Here is a 27,672-nt window from a genome sequence, read left to right as displayed (position 1 = left end):
GTGTGTACCAGGTACTGGGCTGAAGGCTGGCAGGGGAGGGGTAAAGGAAGAGAAGCTTCCAAGAGGAGTGGTCATCAGCCACCCCTTGGGCACCTGCTATGTGCTCATTTAAATCCCAGTCAGGGGCCCCTGGGTGGCTCAGTGGTTGGGCATCTGTCTTTCACTCAGGTCATGATCCCAGGGTCCTGGGATCTAGTTCTGTATTGGGCTCTCCTTCTGCCTGTGTCTCTGCCTCTCTCTGTGTGTATCTCTCATGAATAAATAAAATCTAAAAAAAAAATCCTCATCACTTTCTTAGGTAGGTGCTATCATTATCCCCATTTCACAGAGGATGAAAGAGGTTCAGAAAAACAGAGCCACACACTTGTTACAATGAGCATTGGGCGTCAGGTGTTGTAAGTGACAAATCACTAAATTCTACTCCTGAAACCAATATTACACTATATGTTAACGAACTAGAATTTAAATACAAATTTGAAAGGAAAAGTAAAATGATCAAAAAGTAAAAAAAAAAAAAAAAAAAGAAGAAGAAGAAAAAGCCACACAGCTACTAAGTTGAAGCTGTCCAGTTCCAGATCCCATGTGATCAGCCACTTAGAGTTCCCACAGCAAAATTATAGAGTGGTCAAGTAAGCAAATAGAAGAGTGTCCAGTGTGTTTGGCACTAGATCACTGGTGACCTCCACACCAGACTGGGGAGCTGAGGGGAGGTGAGGAGGCATAGACAGTAAGAGACTCTTGTCTGTGAAAGGGGCAGGAGGCAGGACCACAGTCAGAACTGGTGGGATCTCAGAACTTAGGAGGATGGGAAGGATGGAGGAGGGAGGCGAAGGTGGATCTAGAGTGAGGGAAGAACAATTTGTACTCTCCTGGCAAGGAAAGCATGGACGGGGTTGTGTGGAGACTCAGGTACACCTGGGGTCATGGGCAGGAAGTGGAGTTTTGGGGCTGTGGGGGAAGGTCTGGAGTCACGGTCAGTAGGGCTGCTGAGGGGGTCAGGACAGGGCAGCAGCGGACAGTGTGTTTCTGCCCTCCCACGTTGGACCCCGTTGTGAAGAGTGGTCTGGCCCTTCTTGGTCCTTCCCTAGGACGTAAGTGGACAGACAGGACTCCGGCCAGCCTTCCCACCCCCTATTTTTGCCACACAGGGGGCAATGGTGGTGGCCGCATGATATATATGCCGGTTGTCCTGCAGATCTGTCCCAGACCCCAGTCAGAAGACAGCACTTCACTGGTGAAGCCCAGTTATCTGGGGGAAAAGCCTGGAGCAGACAGATCTGGGTGGAGTTCTGCCTCAGGCACTCTGTAGGTGTGTGACCTTGAGCTAATCAATAAAGCAATTCAACCCCATTCCCCAGCTCGGGCTTTGGTAAGTGGGAGTTATAAAACATCTCTGGGGAGTTGTTTCCAGGATTAAAGGGTGCACAGAAGGGCTTCAGGTGCGGGTTCTCTGGCCCCTCTACCTTCTGGGGCGGAGGCACTCACGTGGGTGTACCTGCTGCTAGCAGTCAGCTCCACCACGAAGGCCCATATCCCGAGGCTGGCGCACAGCAGGCTGACCAGGGGGAGCCCTGTGCTGACCTTCATCTGCCCAGGGGATTGGAGCATCTGTCACCACCCAGCCAGCCTCGTGGGCCATCCATCATAGGCTTCTTCCATAGGCTTTTGATCTGGGGAGAACTGTTGGCCTGTCTGGGGGGCACTAGGAGCCCATTGCTACAGGGTAAAAAGACATCTCTGCTCTGACTGTGGAAGCTCATGGGCCACAGACACAAGAGCTGCTGCTGCCCCAGAAGCAAAGCCAGCCTTATCAATCAGCCAGAGGACCCCTCTGGAGCCAGTGGCACACATACTCCTCCTCCTTCCTGTGCCATGGCAGACAACACCAATCAACCCTCTTAATCCACCAGAGTTGGCATCGATATAAAAGCTACCCGCCCTCAGTTGTAGGTTTGTGTCCTCCAAAAAGATATGTTGAATTCTTATGCGTGTGCCTGGGATCCTATTTGGAAGTGGGATATTTGCAGATGTAATCAGGTTATTCAGGTCACACTCTGTTAGGGTGGGTCCTTAATCCAATACACTAGTGTCCTTATGAGAAGGGGGGAGACACACGGGAATGCCATGTGATGAAGGAGGCAGAGGGGAAGTGATGCAGTCGCGTCCAAGGAATGTCAGTTGTGGGGGGGTGCCAGCCACCACCAGAAGCTCGGGGGAGGCCAGGAAAGCTCTCCCCTAGAGCCTCAGAGACAACCTGATCCTGCTACCACCTTGATTTGGGGTGTCTGGCCTCCAGATAGAGCAGGCTATGAATTTCTGTTGTTTTAAGCCTCCCAGTTTGTGCTACTACATTCCAGCAGCCCTAGGAAATGAACACACCATCCCAGTTCCTTAGATTCAAAATCCTGGCTCTGGTGTGACTCAGAGGACAGGTGTCTAAAGCTCTGACCCAGTTGGGTTAATGCCATATGGGTCTGCATTCAACCTGTCCCATCAGGGGCAACATGGTGGTGGTGGTGAGGGCCAGGCTGTACTGAGGGTGTGGAGGACTGGTTTACCTGACAGGCATAGGTGGACGATCTGGTGTTCACAGAAGGTTGGCAAGCCCCGCCCCCCCCCCCCCCCCCGCCCCAACCTGTGGAAAGGCTCCCATGAGGATCCACCTTCCTAGGAGGTTTTCCAGGATGAGGTAGAGGCAGTGGCTGAGGAACTGTGCGGTTTGCTGTGGCAATCAGGGTGGCCACTACTGTAATGAAGAACTGCAGAGAGGCAGGAGAGAGGCAGGAGGACTCAAGGCCCCAGAGAATCTGGGGCAGCTCTGCTTCCCAGTAAAACCCTTGTGCTGGAAAGTTTGCCATCTGGGAAGGATTTACCCTGAGGTGAATCTTACTGGACATCTCTGGCTCATCACAACGTGGCCAATCAACAGGGAGGAATGGGGGTTACGGCAAGAGAGGACACACGGTCTCCCACCGGGCTCTGCAGAGCTCAGTAGGACAGAATTCTAGAAGGTGACCACTAAAGACTCCTAGGGACCTTGTTCACTACTTCTCAAACCATCTGAGCATACAGGAAGCCCAGGCACTTGTTAAAACGCAGACTGATTCAGTCGGTCTGGGGTAGGGCTGAGACTGCATTTCTAACATGCTCCCAGGGGAGGCTGGCGCAACTGGTCTGCAGACCACACTTTAAGGAAGGACCAGTCTCTCAATATAACGATGAAGAGAGGGATCCCTGGGGGGTGCGGCGGTTTGGCGCCTGCCTTTGGCCCAGGGCGCGATCCTGGAGACCCGGGATCGAATCCTACGTCGGGCTCCCGGTGCATGGAGCCTGCTTCTCCCTCTGCCTGTGTCTCTGCCTCTCTCTCTCTCTCTCTGTGTGACTATCATAAATAAATAAAAATTAAAAAAAAAAAGATGAAGAGACTAGGGCAGCTTCTTCCCTGGTCTGAACCTAACCTAAGTCATGGGTCTGGGAAGTGATATTTCTGGGTCTAGAAATCAGACGTATGACTTGAAGTCACAGGGGAGCTGTTGCAGCAGGGGCTCTGTTTCTTGACTTATGGGCCAAATGTGGGACCCCCTCATCCCTATCCCACCCCAGGAACTTTGCCTTCCTTGGGCTAAATCTATCAGGGTAGGGGCTCCTTTCTCACTGCTCCCTTCCTCCTCAACCCCATGCTCAGTGAAGCAACTGTAGCCTCTGGCTGACCACTCCATAGCCCAGCTTCCAACCTTGGGCCCCTCAGCCCTGCATGGGTGTGTGAAGTGGGGTGAATGAGAGCTTCCCCTGGAGCTCAGGACAGTTCTACATCCTGCAGCTTCACCCCCATTTCAGACTCAAACTGACCCCAAGGGCTCAGGGAAGGAGCAGAGTTCCCAGGTTCCTGTAGTCCCCCTGTGGCTCCCCAGACAGCTGCCACCACTGGGCAGGATCTCCAGTACTCACCAGCACTCCACCAACCAGCAGGTACCAGTAAGTGGTGGGAAACCCCATGAAGTTTAGGGCAGCAGCCAGGATACCCCCACTGCTGACAAGAAGAAAGCCAATAAGGATCTGCAGGGCCTGTGCGGTAGGGATGGGGGTGAGCTAAAGCCCCAGTGGTCCCTGGAAGGGCTCTTTCATTCAAGGACTCAAATGGCAGAGCTGAGCAAGTCTTCATCCAGATGTTACTGCAGGGATCTTAGAGGTTTGTCCAGGTGTTACTGCACAGAAGGATCTTAGGCAACCTCCTCATCCACCTCATGACTTGGCAGCGAGGGAGACATAGGTCTGGAGAGAACGAGTGCCTTGCCAAGATCACCCAGCCAGTTGGGAGCAGATCCAGGGCCCCCCATCCCCATCTGGGCACCACCAATTTGAAGCCTTGGGTTAGGACCGTCTTGGGCATCCAGCCTGGTCCTCCTTTGTGAGATGTTATCAATTAGTGTGTTGGTTCTCTCCAAGGTGCCAGGCTCTGAGTGTGTTAAGGACTCTCTATGCATCAAATCATGTAGCAGTCAGACCCCTGGGAGACAGGCACCCTTGTCACTGTGATTCAGACAGGAAGTAGGCTCAGCAAAGCATGTCGCTTGCCTAAGGTCTCCAAGCTGGCATGTGAGTTTGTGTGTGCGAAGCACAAAGTCTATGCTCCTTTCTTGCTGTGTATGGCGTCTGTGTAAGCATCCTGGTTGTTTCAACCTCGCCTTCCAGAATTCTGGGTTGACTCAGCCTAGCCTGATGGCCCCAAATTTGTGGTCATTTGTTCCAAGCTGTGACTGGCACCCTCCTAGGCTTCTTTGATCCTGAGAGCAGCACTGTGACCTTGCCTTCGACATGCTGCATCTCTGAGGGGTAGCTTCTCCCAGGTTCCCTCTGCTCTTTCTATCCTTCATGCCCATTGGGAAGGTAAGTGAGCCTCCACTTTGGAAACAGGACAGAGTCTCCAGTTGGTGACTGCATGATTTGGGATCCAAATGTCTGGCTCAGCTGCTACTCTGACATCAGTGCCAGACAGACATCCTTGGCTCACACCTCAGCTGACCACTGACCAAGACACACTCAGGTGTGGCAGGGAGAGCCACATGCAGGTGTGGGAAAGGGAAGTCAAGGGGAACCAGAGAGAAGCTAACTTCTTTTTTTTTCTCTTTTTTTAGATTTTATATATTTATTTTCATGAGAGATGCAGAGAGAGAGAGGCAGAGACACAGGCAGAGAGAGAGAGAAGCAGGCTCCATGCAGGGAACCTGACGTGGGACTCATCCCGGGTCTCCAGGATCACGCCCTAGGCCAAAGGCAGGCGCCAAACCGCTGAGCCACCCAGGTGTCCTGAGAAGCTAACTTCTTACCCCAGAGTGGCCCCAGGAGGCTGTCACCCTGGTCACTCAAGTAGCCACCCTCCAGCATGTGGTGGCAGCCCCAGCCTTTCCTATTTTTCTAACCTGGAGGCCACGCAGATCTCTCAACCTTGCAGATCTGTCCTATTTTCCTGCTATTTTAACTTTTCCACTGGAATATGCCTTTGGCCCTATCAATCCTGCCTACTACCTAGCTGCTGGGACTGGTGGTGGCTGTTTTGTGTCTACCTTGGAGGGAGGAGGGTCTCTGGGGATTGAGTGGTTCACTTACTCCCAAGGTGGTTGGCTGTCCCTGGAAGAGGTCCTTCCTGTTTGGGTGGGCATTCCCTCAGATCTGGGGCTGCAGGGAGGGCTCCTCTGGGCTCTGCCATGGCACCCTTGGGCTTTTGGGGGCCAGGGATATCACTGGCTGCTGCTCCCAGTTTGTCACCACTGATAAGCTGGTTTCCGAGGGCAGTTGGGCTTGAGACTGGGCTGCTTCTGGCCTGCCAAAGGGAGTTGGGTTTGGGGTCCTGGAGACTGCCGTCTCTGACATCCCCTCCATGGAGCTTCTGGACACATACATAGGTCATGTAAGGATGAGATAAAACATTCCCAAGCAGATCCCCATTCCTGGGTCCCAGTTTCCCCATCTGAAAAGTAAAGCTTCATTGCCAGGAGAGGTCCTTGGTAAAATGTGGGTGGATGGCTGTGTAATTTGTATCATTAAAAGCAAAAGGCTGCATGTCTGCAGAGACCGATAGGTATGCATCTTAAAAAGGGCTAAGCAGGAAATAAAAGCCAGAAACAGAATGAGACGTCACAATGCCATCTGTGTAAATAAATACACACGGAACTGTTCACATACAAAAATACATACACTAAAACTACCAAAGTTGCTGACGGGCTGGAGGATGAGAGTGGGGATGCAGGTACAGGGAGCAGTTGAAGCAGGTGGGGGAGAGGTAGTGTGTGGACTGGGTGATCCCCCCACCCTGGGTTCACACTTACCATCAAGTATTTACTGTTTGACAAGCCCAAACTCCATTTCGTCATGGGAGACGGAGCTAGCTTGCCTGGATAAGCCGGCCTCTGAGTCAGGACAGCGGGCTACAGACTCTGTTTTTCCTGCTTGAGGGCACCACTCCCATCCCCTTCTTCCGCCCACTTCCCTCCTTCCTGCTCAGCCAGGCTAGTTAATACCACCACCAACTCCACAGCTACAGCTGTGTGTACAGCTCATTAAGCATTAATGCCTTCAGGTAGGCTCCCCTGCTTCATTACTAAGCATCCCTTGAGTTGTGTAGGGCTGGGAGTACCATTCCCTCTTTGCTTAGGTTAGATGGATGTAAATAGGGGGATTCTATAATGCATTCATGCCTTCTGACCCCCGTGTCCCATGTTCAGCCCACAGCCTCATGCTGCCTTCCTTAGCAAAAATGAGGGACATTATAAAACAAACCCACAGAAACCCAAAACACCTCAAATTACAAGTGAGCTCATGAACAGTGAGCTGAAAGGTCCCTGGAGTCCAAGGCCTGCAGTTCTGAGCCTTTTCCATGACTATAGGGCCATCCGTCAGCAGCCTGGGCACCTGCTCACCTCCCCTAGCCTGGCCTCTACTCGAGCCATATCTATAACTCACCACCTTCTCCCTACTTCCGTCACTGCTGCTCAGTCTTGCTTGGTCACAACAATCAGCTGGGTGCTTGCTAAAAATCACTGACACTTGGGCTTCACTGCTGGCCTGGCCTTTGGAATCAGCCTGTCCGGGGGAGGTGCCTGGGAATCCCGGCCTTGAGTACCTCCCTTCCCCAGGTGATCCCTCCACCCAGGCCAGTTTGCAGAATGCTGGCCCATTTACCCCTCCAGTCCTCTGGCCCCTGCTGCATTGCCATGGACTAATGAGGTCTCTTGGCTGTGAGCCTCTGCACTGATATCTCCAATCCCACATCTGAGCGAGTCAGTTGGACCCTCTGAGCCTCTGCTTCCTCACTTAAAAAATGGAGAGAAGTATCTATCCTCGAGGATCATGTGGGATGAAATGCCACGCTAAATGTAAAGCACCTAGCACAGTATCTGGCCACATGAGTGTTAGCTTCTTCTTCCTGCCAGATGCAAACCATCTGCAAGAATAATGGGTTAGAGCCTTGAAAATGTTCACCTCTTGGGTCCTGTAGTCCTGCCTCAGATGGACCCCCCCATATGCCCATCTGCCTTCCATGGAAATAGTTTCATTCCCTATAAAAGCCTGTGGGTTTCCTTTAATAAGTTGGTGTTTGCCGATTGCTTGCCAGCCTCATGTCTGCTCAAGGCCATCAACCTGGTGATGGTCAGGCCAGCATCCCCCAACCCTCCACCTGCTGGAGGCATCCAGAACCCCAGGTTCACTATTTCACCAAGCTCATTGCAAACACCACAGTTGTCCCTCAAAGGTCAGCCCCTATTCCACTTCCTTTGCTTGCTGCCACCTTCACTCTTTCTGGGTCTTTTTTGGGGGCCGCAGTGGGGGGAGTAATTATTTTCCTAGACTTACTTCACCACCCTGAAGGAAATATATCTTGAATTCAGTGGGAGTTGGCAGGTGACAGTAGAAGGATCACTGTTGGGAGAAGGCAGGGGACAGGACCTGTCTTCTTCTTTGACTAAAGGTATTGACCTACTGTTTGACTTTGGAGAGACCTTTCTCCTCGTGCGCCTCAATTTTTTCATCTGGAAAATGGAGATGTTGGACCAGATCATGAGCCCCAAGGCCACTTCGAACTCTAACTGGCATCCTTAGTCTCAAGTATACATTCCCAGTATAATTGTTATTGGCACAGAAAAAAATGTGTCCATTGTCCAGGTGTGTGTGACTTCCATGTCTAACATTTTTTTTAAAGATTTATTTATTTTAGAGAAAGAGAGAGTGAGCATGAGCAGGGGGAGGGGCAGAGGGAGAGAGAGAAGCAGACTCCCTGCTGAGCAGGGAACCTAACATGGGGCTGGATCTCATGACCTGGAGATCTCAGTCTCACAACCTTGAGATCACAACCTGAGCCGAAACCAAGGGTCAGCCACTCAACTGACTGTGCCACCCAGACACTTTCTACCATGTCCACCATTTCTGAGGTCCTGCCTGGACTCTGCCAATATTTCCACAGAATCTAAGTGTCATAAACCAGATGTTTGTGTCTCTCCAAAATTTATATGTTGAAACCTGACCTCCAATGTGATGGTATTTGGAAGTGGGGCCTTTGGGAGGTGCTCTGCCCTCACAAACAGGACTGGTGCCCTTATGAAAGGGGCCTTAGCAAGCTCCTTCGCTCCTTCTGCCATGTGAGGACACAGTCTGTGAACCAGAAAGAGGGCTCTTACCAGATATGAAACTGGCCAGCACCTTGATCTTGGACTTTGAGCCTCTGGAACTGGGAGAAATAAAGGTCTGTAGGTTAAGCCACTCAGTCTATGGTATTTTTGTCATAGCCGTCCAACTAAGACATAAGATTTCAGCAGGACTTAGGGGCTCACCTGAGTTAACCAGTGATTGTTCTAAAAGTTGCACTAGGATTCCAATAAATATGCTCCCTGTGACCAGGAATATTGCCCCTCTGATGCTCGGCTTTGTCATATGTGTGCAGGGAGGGTATCCTCTTGCCTGGCCTCTTGTGGGTGTTGAATCAGATCCTGCTGTCTCCCCTCTGCCCAATTTGGGGAGGAGTTCTGAGCCAAACCCCAGCCACATAGCTATTCCCTCCTTTAGGCTTCATTAAAAATGGAGAGATTGGCCAATCTTCTTAGAAAAGGATTGGTCCTAAAAGGTGATTAATTAATAAATGGGGTAGAGGATCCAGGAGGATCTCAGGGCAGGAGGAGCTACCATGTGAGGGCCACATGTTCATCATGAGGAAAGGGACAAAGATGGAGTGTTTCGGGGACCCCAAGGGATGCTGACAAAGGTTCACAGAGAATAGGAGTTTGCTGGGACTTCCTTCCTGTGCCGTCTCAGGAAGAAACACGGAGAGATACACCCCCAGCCTCTGGTCCCCAAGAGCTTGTTGGAGGAACAATAATGAGGTCAAGTCCAATAATGAAACTCAAGTCGGCTCTGCTGCTAACATGCTGTGGGATGTCAGGCCACTTAACCTTTCCCCTGAGTTTCAGTTTCCTCATCTGTAAAATAATAGGAATGGCCAGGAATGGTTAGTATTGTCAGAATTCTATGTGATACTGTCAGCTCCATGCACATTTCTGGGGAGCCGAGCAGCTCCGTGGCTCATGCTACCATGGACACAGAGAAGAATCAGGATCTATTGGATGCACAATTGGAGATGCCCAGGGAGCAGGAGGTTGGCCAGGTCTCTGCCATGCTCCCGGGGGATGGGTACCAAGGAAGGCCAGAAAGCAGTGAGTTCCCAGGGGAGCCAAGACACCAGTTTGGAAATTCAGTAATTCTGCCAACAATGCTCTGTCACCCTCCGGGGCTTCTAATTTGTACCCAGACCACAGCAGAGATTTGGCAAGAGCAGTGTCCCACTCTGGGTTGAACACTTACTCTTATCCTCTGTGTTATTATCCAGACAATGGAAGGAGATATACTGATGAAAGGAGCTTGCCGTCCAGCAGGCAGGATGCTCACAGGTCAAGGGGCAAGCATCTGTGGCCTGGGATGAAACTCCCTGATTCATGAGCCTTGTCTGACCAACAGGGTCTTGACTTCGCTGTTTGGAAAGTAAGTGACTTGTTTCCTTGTTTTCCTCTTGTTTCCTCTGGACTTACACTTTCTTTATTCATTTATGCAACTTACTTGGCTCTTGAAGGGCTGGGAGTTGGAGACTCTTAAAACTAAAGGGTCACCTTGAGAGTCAGTGTGCCATTCTGGAAGGGGGAGGAGGCTGATGAGCTTCTCTAACAGCCACAAAGACCACCCTTGGAGAGCTGGTGGGTAACAGACCCGCTCCTGGGCTTGGGCTTCCTCCCTCTCTCCTCCATAGAGGAGCTGCTCCTCTGGGGGTACTCAGCTGTCCTCTGGAATCACAGGTGAGAGGGTCTCAAATAAATGTGGCCTCTGGGGACTCCTCTGTTCCCTTCCTCCTCCCTTCCCTGTCCTCAGCCATGTTCTCCAAGATGAGGCAGAAGGCCTGGTCCTGGAAATCCTCTGACGGAGTCTTTCCAGGATTTGGAGTGGAAGTGGGAGCATGGGACAGCGGCCGCAGGGCGCAGAGCAGAGACCTGCAGAGAGGGCAGGAGGTGAGAGTGGCATGGGGTTGGGGCTGGAGGGTGTCACTCTGCCCCACATCCACCAGACAGGGACCTGGATCAGTCCCCTCACACTCATGGGCCTTGGTTTCTCCTCTGTGGCATGGGAACAACTGAATGCAGGCTCACCGCCCCTGTCTGAAGGCCAGGAGCAGGTGCCATGGCTTCCCTGTGGCTAGCAGGGAGACAGGGAGGCAGAGAAGACTGCTTGTCATGCCAGGTGGACGGGGCAGAATGACCTGCAGGAGGAAAGGACTGTGCCTTTCCCATCTTCTCTTCCAGTTTGCAGCTTTGTCCTTTCCTCCTGCTAGAAAGGACAGACAGGTCTCCCACGAGCTCCAGAGAAAGGCCCAAGCTCTTCTCTCTGAGAGAGCAAAGAGAGAACTAATAAAAGTAATAGCACCTTTGAGTTTGCAGTGCTGCCCTAAAACATGCTTCCATGCAGATCTCGGGGGATAGGTCTGACCTGCAACTGTGTGAGGGGGGCTGAAGGAGGGAGGGAGAAGTGGGTGATTGGCTAGGAAATGTGAGCAGCCCCTCTTGGGGGAGGCGGCAGGTCTGGGGACAAATGAGATGGTGTGGGGTTCAAGAATGGTGGCCACCCAGGGAAGATCCCCAGCACCCAGCCTCCAGGGCAGTGGGGGGAGGGGACAAGGGACCCCCAGGCCGAGGGTGTAAAGGGCATCTCAGGGGTCAGCAGGCAGCAGCCTTTTGTGGCCAAAGGGGCAACAGAGGATGTAGTTCCCACCCTCCGTATTCCAAAGACAAATCCCTGGACTTTGTAGATGACCCAATGAAACTGAGCAGGACTCCACTCATGGCAGATAAAAGATATCCTATCTTTCACTATCAGCCAGATTTAACTCAAGACAAGTAAAAAATAGAATGTTTTATTAGCTGCAGGTTCACAGCCCTCTCTAGAGCTTTTCTGCAAGCAAAGGGTTGGGGGTGGGCCCAAGAAAGAGACAACCCACTCCAGGTTGGCGGGTGGCAATTGTAATACCAGCCAAGGGAACTTACGTACCAGGCTTGTCTTGGGTGGCAGTATGACGAATGGGTCCCTAGACCCACCCTCCAAATCTTAAAAGTTTATCAAGAGGCCCTCACTGGACTCGGTCCTGTATGCCACGCAGGTGTTTTCAACAGCACATCACATCTCAAGGTTGTGACATTGGAGCAGCTTTTGGGGGCAGGAAAGTCCAATAGAACCCACATTCCAAGGACAGGAGTGGGGTGAGTAGCCTCCTTGTACCGGGGTCCAGCTCCCGGGTCATTGGTGGTCATGTTTTGGTTTGGTTTGTTTAAGATTTTATTTATTTGACAGAGAGAGAGAGGTCACAAGCACAAGCAGAAGGAGGGGCAGAGGGAGAGGGAGAAGCAGGCTCTCCGCTGGGCAGGGAGCCTGATGCAGGACTCCGTCCCAGGACCCCAAGATCATAACCTGAGCCAAAGGCAGACGCTCAACCACTGAGCCACCAGTTCCCCAGGCGTAATGTCTTTTTTGGACCACGTTTCCATGTTTAATTCCACGGAGGAGGGTAATGTGGTCAGTGCAGGGACTTTTCCTGAAATCATTCAGAGAAAGTTACTATATTTAAGTAGGTGCACGCTGACATGGCTTAGGATGAAGAGGGGAGGCCACAGGGCAAGACACCCGCACAGATGTACACACACGACACTCAGACCCTTCTTGGGCCTATTTGCCCTCCTGCTGTTGGAGTCTTCGGCCCACAGCTGCTTTTGCTCTCCAAAGGTGCACCCTCCTCCTCTGAGCTGCTCTTCCTCTCTCAGCTCTCTCTGCACTGTGTGTGCCACCTCCCTGCGTGCCCACGTAGCTGCATGCTCCTACCTGTCCAGGTGGATTGGCCCCGGCTTTGCTGGCCTGTGAGGCCGCGCACAGTGTCTGAGGTCTCACCCTCAAGGCGACACATAGGCCCAGCCCCGCTCTGCTTCACACCTGCTGTGCCACCTTGGGCTAGTGGCTTAACCTCTCTGAGGGCTAGAACTGCTGGCCAGGGGAGGGCGGGAGGCTGACTGCAGGGAGGGTCTTTACCCGCCCTTTGTTTGGCAGGATTAAACAGGCAAGAAGCTCCCCATTTCCAAGCTCTTGAGTGCCAAGCACAGCAGTTTGCCCCTGAGCTGATGAGCCAGAGGTGTAATTGCTGGCTCCCACTGAGGTGGGAAGTTCTCCAGACTTTGCATACCGTGGTCTCAGAGAGATCTTTCCAGAACATAAATCAGTGGGTCCCTATGGTCGACAGCACATGAATGGAAGCCCAGGCCTCATTCTAGCACAGTTTCCCAGCCTCGGCAATATCGGCATCAGGGGCTAGATAATGCCTTGCTGGGGGATGGGGGGCTGTCCCGGGCATCGTGGGCAACTCGCAGCACCCCCAGCCTTCACTCACTAAATGCCAATAGCATCATCTTCCACGACCGAAGATGTCTCCAGACGTTGCCGATGAGAACCTCTCAACCAGTTAAATGCGAGTCATTGGAGGCAGGTTGTTGTGGGGGAGGTCTGCAGATTTGATTTTTTTTTTTAAAGATTTTATTTATTTATTCATGAGACACACAGAGGCAGAGATGCAGGCAGAGGGAGAAGCAGGCTCCATGCAGGGAGCCCGATGTGGGGCTCGATCCCAGGACCAGGATCACGCCCTGAGCTGAAGGCAGATGCTCAACCACTGAACCACACAGGTGCCCTGAGTTCTGCGGATTTTAAAGGCTCGTGGGTGGTTCTGATCCAAGTCAGACCTCTGAGCTGCCCCCTGGGTGCCCCCGTCCTGCCAGCCACACTAATCCTCAGCAGACCTCCAAGGTGACATGTAACCTCATCAGGGTCGACTATTCACACTCCGTTGCCTTCTCTCCTGCCCTGTTCCAGCAGTTGAGAGAGAGGAAAGTTAGGGTTTAAAGAGCCAGAGGGGCCCCCACTGCATTCCTCAGATGCCCTGGAGTGAGCCTCCGTGGGATGGAACATGCTGCCCCCCCTCAGCTGGTCTGTTTTGTATTATTGAATATTGGATAATTTATAGGATTTTCAAGGATAAGTCTCTCCATGACTGACGCCATGGCTAAAACTGGGTCTGCTCAGGCTGCTGTAACCAAGTGTCATAGGCTGGGTGGCTCCCATGGCACATTTATGTGTCACGGCTCTGGAGGCTGGGATTCCCAAGGCAGGGTGCCCGTGTGGTGGGGCTCTGAAGCAGGTCCCTTCCTGGACCACCGGGGGCTGCTTCTCTTTGAACCTTCACGTGGCAGGGAGCCAAGACAGGGGTGAGCTCTCTCCTGCCTCTTTCAAGGGCACTAATCCTGGTGGCGAGGTCCCAACCCTAGTTGCCTAATTTCCTAGGGCCCCGTTTCCTAATACCACCACACTGGGGATTAGGGTTTCGACACAGGCATCTGGGGTCGGGGAGACACAGACGTTCAATCCATAGCAGTGATTCTTATCTTACCTGCTGACTGTGGGTGCTGACTCCTTGGAGGGGGGTTTCTGTATTTGGAAATTCCATCTGTAATTTCATAACTGCTTCCTGCCTCCCTAACCCCATGCCTTTGCCCACTCTGTTCCCGCCCTCAGGACCATTCCTCCCTCTGAGGCCCAGAGCAGACAGCCAGTCTTCCTGCAGCACCTCCCTGACTGCTCTGCCCCCTGTCCCCATGGAGCCCCACCTGGTCCGTCCTGTGGTCACCCTGTGGTCCTGTGTTTACTGTCACTGCCCAAAGCCATCCCTCAGGGGGGCTTTTTTTATCTCTGTTTCAAGTTCCCAGCTCTTCCAGCACCAATCTGGGTGTGTTGCTGTTGGAGGTGTTTCGTGGATGTGGTTGATGGACTGAAAGTAAAGGAGATGCTCCCGGGTGGTCTGAGTGGGCCTGATTCAAGCAGCACGAGGCTTGAAGCACAGACGTGGAGCTTCCCTTGTGGGGAAGGAATTCCAGGTGTGGAAGGCAGCTGCAAACGGAGCTGGGAGACCCTGCCGGAGTGGTCTGCCTGGCAGCTGCTCCCCCTGCTGGGTGCTTGCCTGCCCAACCCCCATCTGTGTGTGTGTGTCTCCCGCTGGCCTTGACTCCAGCTCAGGGGGACAGATCACAGTGTCCAGCTCTGGCAGGGGCCTGGCACACAGTAGGCGATTTGCTACAGAATGCACACAAGGCAGCAGGAGTGCTGGGGCAGCTGTGGGGAGGTGCGAAGGAAGTGGTGGCAGCCTAGGGGCCGGGGGTGGGGGGGGTGGGGGGGAAAGGAGAGCTGAGCAGGTGGCTAATGGCTGTGGCCCAGGCACAATTCTGGTCAGTGGGGACCTGGTGCTGTGGCAGCCCCTTCCCTGGGGGCCACGTGGGGCAGTCTTCAGGCCTCCACTAAGATGACCTCTGGAGAAGAGGACTGACTACTTCCCTGCCTCTGACCTGTGCCCCAATCAGGTCCCTGCCATTCCTCACAACCCTTCCACCAGTTACACACTTATTTGTGTGATGCTTAGTGCCTGTCTGCAGACATAGAGCAGTGGGGATGGGTCTTCACCTGTGGAAGGAAGGAATGAGCACAATGCTCTCATGCCTCTGTGACCTGCCTCGAGCTCCCAGGGAAGGAGGGGCAGCATGTCCTGGGTAGTAGGCAACAGCACCAGACCCAGCTCCAGCCTCGCCACACTCTAGGGCCTGCTAGATAACCTTTCATACCCCTGTGCCTCAGTTTCTCCATCTGTCACATGAGGGGTTAGTGAGATCACCCATCAAGATTCTTCCGGTATGAAAATTCTATGAGACTGGGAAGTAGAATCCCAGGTTCCAGGGCCTAAGTGAACTTTCAGCTCAACCACAGAGGGCAGACCTGCTTCCTTCTTGTCAATGGGGTGGGATGAGTGGGTCCACTTGCCTTGCTTCCCAGACTTCAATCCATTCAAGCTCTACCTTCACAATTTGTATATATTCATCTGTATCTTGTATGATTATTTAATGGCTTTCTTTAAATGAACCTTCTTTAAAATATTTTTTCAATTGATTGGCTTTTAGTATATGCACAAAGTTGTGCAATGATCACTACAATTGTAGAGCATTTTCATCTCTGCTTGCAAAACACCTGGACCCATCATAACTTTGTTTCAGCTCACATACAGGCCCTATACGAAAGAGCGCACTGTGTCACATCCATAATTGGGAAGCCAGTGTCACTTGCTGTCATAGAAGACAGCCATAAAAGCAGACCCAGGACAACAGAACAGCGTGGCTAAGTTCCGGCTTAATGCCATACCCCTGCACAAGGTCTGCTGTCTCAGGGTGGAGACAGCAGCTGGCATTAAAGAGGTGTTAAATATCAGAGAGGGCGACAGACCATGAGAGACTCCTAAATCTGGGAAACGAACAAGGGGTAGTGGAAGGGGAGGTGGGAGGGGGGATGGGGTAACTGGGTGACGGGCACTGAAGGGGGCACTTGACAGGATGAGCACTGGGTTTATACTATATGTTGGCAAATCGAGATCCAATAAAAAAAAGAGGTGTTAAAGATAAGGCAGTCCCAAAAGGAGACTTTCTCCCTAAAGGAATCCAAGAGACCGAAGGAGGCTGAAGAGGAATTACCTCCGTCCACATCCGCACTGATGTCATTTATCACCATGCTCAGCCTACACCAGGGCCTCCTCTTCCCTGCGTCTATGCTTCAGGGAACCCTAAGTCTATACTTTCACATCCACAGTCTTCTCTGACTCTCATGACCACTCTGTGGGGGAGGAACAACCATTCCCATTCTACAAACGGGAAATGGAGGCTCGTTTCCACAATGAGTCAGAGGTGCAGGAAGTTCTTAGTCCAACGACCTTCCCATCCCCTCTGAGGATCGCTCTCTCTCCTGCACTGACCAGGACCTGTGGCTCTGGGTGTGTTCATTCCTGGGAGCCCACAGCTCACAAAGCTGGTCCCTCCCCCGGCCTAGGGGTGGTTGGAGGTGTCTTCACTGGGGATGGAAAGGCCTCACTCTCTATGGGCCCTGGGGGACTGAGCACTCTGCTTTATTTGCCCGCAGCTCACCGAAGCATCCCTATTAAGCAACAGCATCTTGAGGCCAGCTGTGGCCGTGACACCTTCCTTCTGTTGGCTCATTGTCACAGAAACCTAGTGTGCAGGAGCTCATTGGGAACCTAACAGTCATTGAGGCCAGTGTCCCCCAGCCCCTAAGCTCGTGAATCCCTTTATGGTCTTGGTAATTGTATGACCCCTGGGAGTGTTTCCAGTTGGTTTTCATTTGTGCATGGCATACCACAAAGAAGAAACTTCAAGCAAAAAAAAAAAAAAAAAAAAAAAGAGCTGTTATCACTCTTCAATACAGTACTATGAAGTTAGTGTTTACTGTATTTGAGATTTATATACTGTACATTCAGCCATTACAGAAAGGCCAATTTTGACATCTTCCTATTTGATAAGTGATGTGAGCTGTTCTCTCTTCTTTTTCTTTTTTTTAAAGATTTTATTTATTTATTTGAGAGAGGGAGCCAGAGAGAGTGCAAGCTGGGGGAGCAGCAAAGGGAGAGGGAGAAGCAGGCTCTGTGCTGAGCATGGAGCCTGATATGGGCTTGATCCCACGACCCCAAGATCATGACCTGAACTGAAATGAAGAGTCAGTTGGTCCCTTAACCAGCTGAGCCACCCAGGCGCCTCTGTTTTGTTTTCTTAAAGACAAAAACCCAACAACTGTAGGAAAAGTCAGGTATAAAGAATGACAGTAGCTGTGACAGTGACCCCCATGCCTGGGCTTACTAACTGAGGGACAAGCAGGCCCTGGCGCCCAAGAGGTGACGCAGCAAGAAGGGCCCAGCACCACCTTTGGGGAGCTCTCCCTGGCATTCATCCTGCATTGAACCAAGCCTCAGGGTCACTGTCAGGTGACAGGAAAGAGGAGGATGGGAGGCAATGAAGGGCACTAGGAGGAAACAAGCAGATACTCCACAGACAACTGTTCTTTTCATGAGAAAAAAGTTGGGAGGATTGTTCTAGATGAAAAGAAAACAAAGTGATGTAACAATCAAATACAATGCATGAAATTTGATTGGATCCAGGTTAAACCTAAAATACAATAAAGAACATTTCTGGTCCCATGGGGGAAATTTGAATATGGACACAGTATTAGTATTATGGAATTATTATTAATTTGTTAATGTGATAGTACTTTTGTGACTATGTAGAATGCCCATATTCTTGGGAACGAATGCAGGGGGAAGAATATAGGGATGAAGGGTCATGGTATCTGCAACCTACTTTCAAATGGTTCAACAAAAAGAGCTTGTGTGTGGATGGATGTGTGCATATGTGTGTATGTGCACACATACGGTGGGTATGGATGGAGAAAGAGGAAGCAAGTGTGTAAACCTGACACTTGTCTAATCTCCTTTTCATTGACTGATTGTCAGAGCAAACCACCATTCGTACAATGTCCTATTTTACAGATGAGGAAACTGAGACCCAGTAAAGGATGGGTCTGAGTCAAGCTCATCGAATAAGTTACAACCAAGCTGGAATTTGCACCCAGGTCCCCAGACAGCCAAGCTGAAGTTCTTCCCTTCATGTCCCTTGTCCTAAACATTTGCATGGCCCTTGGCTCCCTGATGCTCCCTCTGAGCCCAGTGGCTTCTACTTTACGTTCTGCTCCAAAGCCAGCTGCAACCTATAGAACCAGCAGATCAGAAGTAGAGAAGAGAGGCTACTGACAAGTCAGTGACCAAAACCAGAGGTGTCAGCCAGGAGTGGCAACAAGGGAGGTGACAATAAGAGAATTCAGACAGCCTTGAACCCCAGGAATATGCAGAGCACCCTTGATGTGGAGGGTGTTTCTACACAAGGGGATGTTCTAGGGCTGCTATCCCTACAACTGCAAACCTGGGCAACCACATGGCAAGCAGCCCGTCTAGGAGGATGGGGTGCCCATGAGCTTGGAGGGCTGAATGTGCCATGGAGACTGTGTGGTAGCTCTCAAACGGGCAAGTGTCATCTGACCGGTGAGAACACAACTCCTGGAGAGCAGGGCCTAACCTATAACCATATCACTTTGGAGCCAGAGCGCTCAGGTCCAAATCCTGGCTTTGCCACCTACCAGCTGGGTGCCTTGGGGAAGCTTGCTTAACTTTTCTGAGCCTGCATGCAATGGGGATAGTAGCAGACCCTACATCACAGAGTGTTGGCCCAGAGTCAGTAGCCCAATGAAGATTCACAGAGCGAGGGCTGCCATACCCCAGGGATGAGAGTCCGGGCAGAGGAAGGGCAAGGGGAAGGTTCAGCCCCAGGGATGTGCCTGCAGCATTTGTGAAACCTCAAGGAAACTAGGATGGCTGGAGCAGAGGGAGCAGGGGGTGCAGAAGCAGCAGCTGACATCACAGCCGTCGGGTAGCAAGTGGATTTTGTTTTCACTGTGTTTACATTGTTTTTGTGCTTGGCTTCTTTTTATGGAAAGTTATTGGCTTCCTGTTTATTGTGGATACAAAGTGCCTCTCCAAAGTGATATGTCAGGAGAAAAAATCCATCTATGGAAACAAAAGAGGAATGGAGTGCAGTCCACAAATAACAGAACCCCCAGATTGTCCTGGGATGATGGCATTCGGGAGAAGAGCAGCTGGCCCTCACTTGACTTACTTGGCGGGACTCCGAGCCTGCTGGTTCACTGGCCAGCGTGGCTCTCACTGCTGGAGTCCTGAACTTGACTCCTATGTCAGAGCTTTCCCGCGGGGAGGCCCCAGATTACTTCATCCCCCTGTCCCCTCCCCATATAGACGGAGACACTGAGGCCCAGAGAAGCAAGGAGATGCATTCACGGTTTGCTGGGAAGAACCGGTCCCAGTTTCTATCCCACTCAAAGTCCCAGCTGCCCCCACTCCTGACCCAGGGATTCAGATGTATACTTCCCCCCAGACTCACCCCACAGCCCCACAGGGACAAGCTCCCGTGTGTCCACCAGTGATCCGAGGAAGCAGATTGGGATGGGAGAAGGTGTAGAGTGAGGCCTGGGATCTGTTCCTGGGTGGGTAAGACCTGGCTGTGCTCTGGTCCCCTGAGATAGCTCTGGCCAGCCAGTCGGGTCCTGGGGTGCTATGGGGAGGTGAGGGGCCAGGGACCTGCAGGTCCCTTCTGTGCCTGCAGGAATGGGCACCGCCCCACCTCAGCCCCCAGCACAGGGCAGATGGTTCTAGCAACGACACCGTTTGCTCCTTTCTGGCAACTACTCCCTCTGAACTGGTCTATACCTGAGCAGGAAGAAGGGACCAGGGGGTGAACTCTGACAGTTTGGGGAGCCCAGGACCTCCATACCTGTGCTTTTGCTCATCTTACATGTCACCTCAAGTCATATGCTGATAGGACAGTAGAGGACTTGCTGGCCACCGCCTGAACTCCACTGATATGCCAGCAAAAAGGGACGAGACGTCTTTTTGCAAAAAAAAGGAGCCACTGTCCCTGCTGCTCACGTTCATGGAGTGAGTGGCCAGGTAGAAAGCACTGACCACTGGCTCCCTTGTGGAAGTCTCAAGGTTCCCATGGAGGTGACGGCCGAGGCTCGGGGAGGGACTTTCAGAAGGCTGCTGTGCACCTCTCTCCACCTTCCTGTCCTGGAGGAGGGAGCGGGGAGAGGCCCATGGGAGACAGTGGACTGGCCCTTGTTCTGGACCTGCTCCTAGTGTGCAGGGAACCTGGGGCAAGTCACCCACTCCACCCAGTTCCCTGATGAGGTTGAGCCAGGTGCGTGGCAGGGTCCCTCCCAGCCGGAACACATGCTAGGGCCGCACTGCCCTGTCTTCATCCCGGTTCATGACCAGGCTGCTGCCAAGCCTGTCCCTGGCAGTCTTTCCCGAGGTAGAAGAGAGCACAGAGGCCTCTGGGGGAGGTCAGGCTTGGCCACTCACTGCTTGTGTGGCTGTGGGGAGTTTCGTGACCCTGCTGAGCTTCACTCTTCCTGTTCAGAACAGGAAAGCAGCGCCGGCCTCCCAGAGTGGCTGCGAGCGTCCTGGAGACCTGAGCCAGGGTGGTGTAGCCCCCAGGGATGCCTGTGTCCTGGTGCCCCAGCCCAGGGACACATCAGGCCACATGGCCACATGGCAGAGCAGACAAGGCTGCTAATGAGGTTAAAGTTAGATGGGGATGATCTTAGATTCTCTGGGTAGGCGCCTGGACCCCGCCCTGAGCCCCCGCCCCAGAGCTGCCAGCACAGCTGCGGGTTGCCCGCAAGACCCCTTCAAACTGCCAGTGTCCAGAACCGCGAGGTCACACCGCTGTGTCCGAGCCGCAGAGTGAAGGATGATCCGTAGCCATGGCAAGGGGAAGCAGTGGCCGCCGCCTGCCCTATGGCGTTTAGCCAGGGGCCTGTCGCACAGCGATGACTACGTGGGAGCACTTGTCCCACTTGTTAATTCCTGCAACCAGGGAGGGGGCCTCGGCCTCCCCATCCTGAAGACTGACTCAAGGCTTCTCACAGCTCTCTGACGTCTTAACGAGATTTCTTGCCAGACAGCCTGGCCCTCACAACCAGATTGGGGCCACCACTCACACTCGTGCTATGTGGACTCTCAGCGGATGGATGGCACCCACGAGGGAACCATCAGAGGGTCGAACTTGCAGGGTCACGGGGAATTTGGAGCTCATGTTTTTATAGTGTTCTCAAGTTCCAATTCTAATAGGGACTTTTTCCCTTAAAGAAATGGGCCTAGAAAATCACGTCTGTTCAGGGTCACTGGCAAGGGGAGCGAGGCCAGTCTATTCTAGAACATATGTGGCCCCAGCCTGCTGCTCTGCTGTCCCCCCGGGCGGAGAGTGGGGGATTCCTGGCCATGGGTTAGACACACCTCAGTGTTCCCTTAAGGGCTGACTGGCCTTGGGAAGGGGACCTCCCTAAGCCTCAGTTTACTTATCTGTAGGATGGGGAAGTAAGTACCCACCTTGAAGAGATTGAGAAAATTAAGCTAAATCAAATTATGGGGCAGGGAGGTGGTGGTGGTTGTTTTTTCTTTTCCAAGTTATATTACTCTAAAGTGCTCCACAGCAGCAGTGCCCAGAAGCCTGAAATAGTCCCTTACGACGCCCTCCTCACATGCTCCCTCCATAGCCAAACCTCACAACTCGCTGTAGTTCTCCTGCCCTTCCCTGTGCCATCCCCATTGCCCGCGACCTTGCTTCTGCTGGAGGCCCCTTCCCCCATCTCAGCTGCGAGTCCAAAACTTGCCTGGCCTCCACCCATCTCCCCGTGAGAGCTCCCTGCGCCTCGGGCCACAGAGCAGGGTGCTGTGCTGAGTGCCTCTCACATTTTCCTTCCGGTGGCCCTGCCATGTCTTCCTCAAATCCACCTTCCCTGCCCTGGGCCTTGTCTCCCCTCCTGGACGGCAGCCACCTCTGTCTGTCCTCAACGCCCCCCGCCCCACTACATGCTCACAACATGACAAGGGAGTGAGGACTTGGCTCCTCACGCACCCCTGCATGCTCCTCCCCTTCCTGAGCCTCGTGTCCCCATCCCTTGCTCCAGGAGGGCCCTCACATGTGCCTACCCACGGTCATTCCTGCACACTGTGATGGCCAATGAGCTCAGCAGGAAGAACTCCAGGACAGTGAAGTAGAGCAGGGCCAGCTCTGGACTCTGGATGTCGATCTGGAGGAGGTGGGGGAGAGGGAGACAGGAGGCCTCCCTGGTCCCCACACCCCTCCGGGGGCCACAGCAGGGCTCACATCCAGCCAGCAGGGGGCAGTGGGGGCTCCCACTGCAGGTATTCCCCCGGGGCAGGGTCTCCCTGGGGGCGACACTGGGTCCTTCACAGTTGCTGCTCAACACCCTTGCCTGGGACACTTGGGTCCTCAGTGAGTATTTGCTTAACCTTGGAAGTCGGGAGAATCTCGTGGGTGTCTGGTGGAAATGCACGTGGCTTTAAGGGTCCTCTCCTCTAGCCCCACTTGGATGGAGGGGTGAGGCTCAGAGAGAAAAAGAATCCTCTATAGTTGGGGAGAAGCTGGGCTTAGGACCACCATGCAGCCAGGGCCTCCCACATGGTACGAGCATTTGACGGGTGTGTGCGCGTGGTGGGCCGACAAAGAATAACCAGCCACCATGGTCAGGGACCCCGCCCGGAGCCCGAAGCCGCCACATGGAGGGTCCAGCCTGCCTCCTGCTTCAGGAGCCCTGGTCTGTGCTGAAAAGGCACTGGGCTCGGAGTTGTAAGGCCTGGCTTTGAGTCCTCACTGCACCCCTGACTTGCTGCGTGGCCTTGGTCTACTAATTTGGCCTCTCTGGACCTCAGTGTTCACTCCCTTAAAATGGGGTTAATAAGGTAGACTTAGCCCAGTCTGCGAGGCTGCTATGGGGCTCACCCATAATGGGGTCACTGGGGCTACGGGATTTAGAGAGCCCTGAGCAGGGAATCTGCAGTTCTGCACTGTGGTCTTGAATTTGCCCCTTCCCCTCTCTCTTCCTCAGTTTCTGTAACTATAAAAATGGGACTGGACTCCATGACTCGAGGCCTCACCTGGCTTCCTAATAATGACCAGGGAGAAGCCAGCATCCCCCTTTGCTCCGTGCCTCAGGAGGGACAGAGTGGGAAAAGATTGGCTGGGAACCTGTGCCTTGGTTCTGGAAGGCTTCCCGAGAGCCAGAAATCTCCTCTTGGCCAAGCCCAAAGCAGCCCTTCCTGGGAATGAGAGGACTCTCAGGGCCGGGGTATTCACTGTGCTGGGGGGTGCGGCCTCCAGATAGGGACCGCAAAGGGACTCTCCAGAAAGAGATCCTTGGCAATGACAAAGAGGCCAGCTAGCACATGGAAGAAGCTGATGGTTTGTGCTATCAGGCAAAGTATCTTCTATAAACAAAATCAAAAGTCAAGATCATTGTCCCAAAGCAGAGACCCACATCTAGGTCCTGTGTCTGGGCCTGTCAGGTGCTTGCTCTGTGGTCTCAGGAAAGACTCTGCCTTCTCTGGGCTCCTCATTCAAACATGACTTTCTGAGCTAGCTGACCACCGGGGGGGGGGGGGGGCGCCCAGGAAACTTTCACCTTCTATGGGACAGGATTGGGGCAACCCAAGGGCTGCCTCCTGATCTAGACTTTGTAAGTGAAGATGGATGTTCCCACCATGGTCTCCCTCTTAAAACTGGTCTTAATTATCCTGGCATCAAAAATGTTGCCTGGTCAGGGACTGGACACCCCAGTGTCCCCTCACCCATCCCCTTCCCCACAGGAAAGAGCAGAGGGAGGCTTGAATGTATCCAGTCCTCACCAACTCTGTCTCCTTTCCCACCATCAAGGTCCCTGAAATGCCTCCATTCATCACCATCTTGGGTGAAGCATTATTCCAAGAGCGAACCGTTGTAGTGTGGAAAGAGTATGGACATACGGAACCTCTGGCTTATACCACAACGGACCTCTCTGCAGTAAAGTCTCCCTGTGCTCAGGCATAGGGAGGAAGATGCTTCTGGCTCTGGAAGGAGCCCAGCCCTGGAGCAATGGGCTGGTCTTTGCCAGCATCCCCTGCCTCTGCGGGGGAAATGGTATTACACTGTCCTGTTCTCTCTGGTTCCTGAGAAGGCAGGGGACAGCCGTGGCCCAGCCCATCCTGACAGGCACAAATGTGGACCAAGCCAGGGCTTCTGGGGCAGACGGCGGGCTGAGGCCATGAAGTAGGAGAGGTAGGGATGGTTCTTTCATCGCTCATGTCCATCTGGTCAGTCTTGTGTTGGTGTCTACCCCGGGTGGCTGCTCCAGCCTACCTGAGCTAGAGAGATGCTCAGACACCCGCTGCCCCCACAGGTTAGTGTATGAGAGACAGACAAGGAGATGGGGAAGTCCAACAAGCTCTGGGGACACAGAGGCCAGCCATGGCATGTCAGGCAAGACTATCAGGGGGACAGGGGGCATGTGCGCTGAGTTTGGAAGAACTAGCAGGAAGAAGTCAAAGCCAGGAGGGAATGTGCTGCTGGGAGTGGGCAAGGTGCTTGGGCTGGGGACGGCACAGCGCAGGGGAGGACAGTGTCGTGTCTGGCTGGTCGTGTCACTCAGAGATGAAAAGCAGATGGAAACCCAGCTGCAGGCCTGGCCTGCAGGCCATGCTGACCTGCTGATGTTGACGGGGCACCAGGGGGCACTCAGGCACCAGGGGGGGCATAGCTAACAGGGTGGGCGGTGCAGACTCGCTCTACAGAGCAATGGCTCGGGCTGCTATGGGCAGAAGGGGCTGGACAGCACCTCCCGGCCAGATGTGAGGACAGAACTGGGGCTGGCCTTAAGGACCAGGGACCCTTCTGCCTGGATACCCTTTGCTCTCCGGAAGACTCCCACTCCCAGCACATCGTGGAGACCTGCCTCCCAAATCTCCACTGCACATGGAGGCTCTTCACAAAGCTGACCCAGGCAGGGACGGAAGGGAGTGGCCTTATGCTCCCACTTCCAGGTAAGTCTCCAGATATATGTCTATCATTATCACCAGGATCCCTGAAATGAGGAACTGGAGGCCAGATTTGAAAGAGACGTTAAGAGAGGTCGGGGTTCCTTGAAACCCCCAAGTTCACTTGAAACCCCTGGTGGCTGGTGGTGGAGAACCATTCCTCTGACCAAGGAGCTCCCCCCGCCCACCACACGGCCCATGCTGGTCTTCTCTGTGCACACAAACTCCCACACTTGGGATCCAGCTGTGCCCTGCGCTCAGATGCCCTCCTGGCCCCTACCTCCTCCCTGCTTCGCCGGCCCAAACCACCCCTCTGGGATCAGCGGCACTATCTTCTCCACTCCGACCCTTTCTCCATTCCTGAATGCTGTAGTTTGGAGGATATGAGCTCTGAATTCTGAGGTCCGTGGTGTATTCCTGCAATTATTCACTCAACTGTCAGCTGAGGGCCTACTGCATGCCAGTCACTGAGACCACAGGGGTGAGTAGGCACTGCATGTGGAGATGGCCCGTCACTGAGCTCTGAAAGCCCGGAGCTGGGGACAGTGGACTGCAGTGATGGTGGGGTCAGGACATCTGCCCGAGAGGGCACCGTGGGAGCTGGGACTCGGTATGTGTGCAGGACTCCAGGGGGACCCAGGGTGGGGGAGGATGCCTTGGAGAGCCTTTGGGAAACTGTGTGCTCTGGTCTCCCCTCATCTCCCATCCTGGAGCCATGCCTTGCACCCTGTGCTCCCACAGACCCACTCTGCCAGGGCCTTAGGATCCACAGACAGCCTGGCTACCCAGAAGCGGAGGAAGATGGAGCCGCCCCCAGCTCAGCTTGCTCTCCCCTTGCTGGATGCACAGGTTGGAGCAGGGGAGTGTGCAGAGAGTCGGGAGTGCTCCCCTGGGATGCAGGCCCCAAGAAACCTCCTTGGAAAGGACCGAGGACACAGAGGCAGAGGCAGGGGGACTGAAGAAAGAGGCTTTCCTCCCAGTAGCTCACTCTGGTTCCCAGGCCTGCCTGCTGACGCCGGCATCCAGCCCATGTTTTGGCACCTACTCACAGAGGCAGTCCCGCAGAATGGATACCATGACCTCAGTGCCACCAGGTGAAGACTTTTGATGGTAGAGACCAGGCAACTCCCAAACAACAGGCAGAGTAGAGCAAGGACAATATGGAAGGCCTGGGGGAGGGAAGGAAACAGGCAGCCGGCACTGGGGGCTCGGTCCTTGGTGCCCTATGCCAACTGGCTGCGCTGAGTCCACCTCCTCCCTTCTAAGGGATCCTGGTAGGATCAAGAATGGCTCCTTGGAAAGGCCAGTGGGAATCAAGTAATCTTCCCTCCATCCGGGGTGCTGCTGGGGCCTCCTGGGGTATGGTGGGGGCAAGGGGGAGGGAAGGAAAAGGGAGAGAGATCTGTTGAAGACTTCCTAGGAGCATGACACTGAGGACACTGAGCCAGACTTGGTGCAGGTGTAATGGCCTCTCCTACCCTTCAATGGCTTTTCCACTGGAGGCTTCCTCATCTCCCTCCCTCCTCAGGGCTCCCCAGCAACCCCCTTCCCTCCCCTCCCCCCACATGGTCCCAGGAAACAGGTACTCACACCCAGCTCCATGAGAAGACTGTTCCTTTTCCTGGACTTCTTCTGGTGCCAGGCTGGAGGTAGGAAGCTGAGTGGGGTCAGCGGCTGGGGCAGGATCAGCTGGCCAGGCTGGGTCAGTCTGTGGGACTGCCATGGCGGGAGTTGCCGTGGCGGGAGCCCTCTCACTTCCGGCCTGGGAATCACTGCGGGTGCTCCATAGGCTTCTGGTGCCAGGACTTGGCCCAAGGACGTCGGCGGTAGATGAAGTCCAGGTCAGAACCATCCCATTTCTGGGGCTCGTACCTGGGTGAAACTCAGCAGCCCATCACCTCTGCTCTCTGATTCAGGGCCTTCCAGAATAGGCTGTCCTGTCCAGTAACCCCTGAACCTAATTTGACCTAGAACAACCTGGCTTCTGGGCATGGGGAGAAACAGCTGCTTGAAGCCTCGGTGGCATTGCAAGGACACCATTCCTTTGGGGCTAGAAGAAAGGGTCAGACAAACTTCCCAGCCATTGCAAGAACATCACACCTGGCGTTGATGATGCCTCCTGGGTTTGGGCTGCTGGAGAAGAGGAAGGAGGGAAGCTTCTGTGGAGGACCTACTGGAAGCCAACACTGAGCCAAGAAGTCTGCATTTACATATGGGTCAGCGTTTACAAGTGACCTCTCTGTTCTTGGCAATGGGATAAGCATTTTTCATGCACCATCTGATGTTGTCCTCATCCCAACTCAGATAAATATATGCTTGCTTCCATGTTGCAGTTGAGGCCCAGAGAGGTTAAGCCACTTGCCCAAGGTAATGACTGGGCTGAGACTCAAGCCTGGCAGACCAGCTCCAGAGTACCTGGGCGGAAGTCCTGCAAGTACTGTGGCCTCAGCGAATGAAAGTAAACGTTCTGCTAAATCACAACAAGAAGTTTGGAAGGACCTCAAACACGTGGAGGTTAAGGACCATCCTGCTAAAAGATGAAAGGGTCAACCAGGAAATTAAGGAAGAATTAAAAAGATTCATGGAAACTAATGAGAATTAAGATACAACCGTTCAAAATCTTTGGGATGCAGCAAAAGCAGTCCTAAGTGGGAAATACATCGCAATACAAGCATCCATTCAAAAACTGGAAAGAACTCAAATACAAAAGCTAACCTTACACATAA

At 53.3% G+C, this 27,672-nt stretch overlaps 1 long non-coding RNA gene across 1 annotated transcript in view; it reads right to left on the bottom strand.

Annotated features, from left to right (window-relative positions):
* Nucleotides 1-27,350, bottom strand: part of LOC144292098 (uncharacterized) — a 28,025-nt gene extending 675 nt beyond the window's left edge. Inside the window, exon 1 of the long non-coding RNA XR_013359614.1 lies at nt 26,537-27,350. This is a non-coding gene — a long non-coding RNA (uncharacterized LOC144292098). The remainder of the gene's footprint in view (nt 1-26,536) is intronic.
* Nucleotides 27,351-27,672: the final 322 nt, after the last annotated feature.

This window comes from Canis aureus, chromosome 21 (genome assembly GCF_053574225.1).
Source record: "Canis aureus isolate CA01 chromosome 21, VMU_Caureus_v.1.0, whole genome shotgun sequence".
In the NCBI taxonomy this organism is placed as follows: Eukaryota; Metazoa; Chordata; class Mammalia; order Carnivora; family Canidae; genus Canis; species Canis aureus.
The sequence above is the reverse complement of the archived record's forward strand: the minus strand, read 5'-3'. Positions and strand labels throughout refer to the sequence as shown.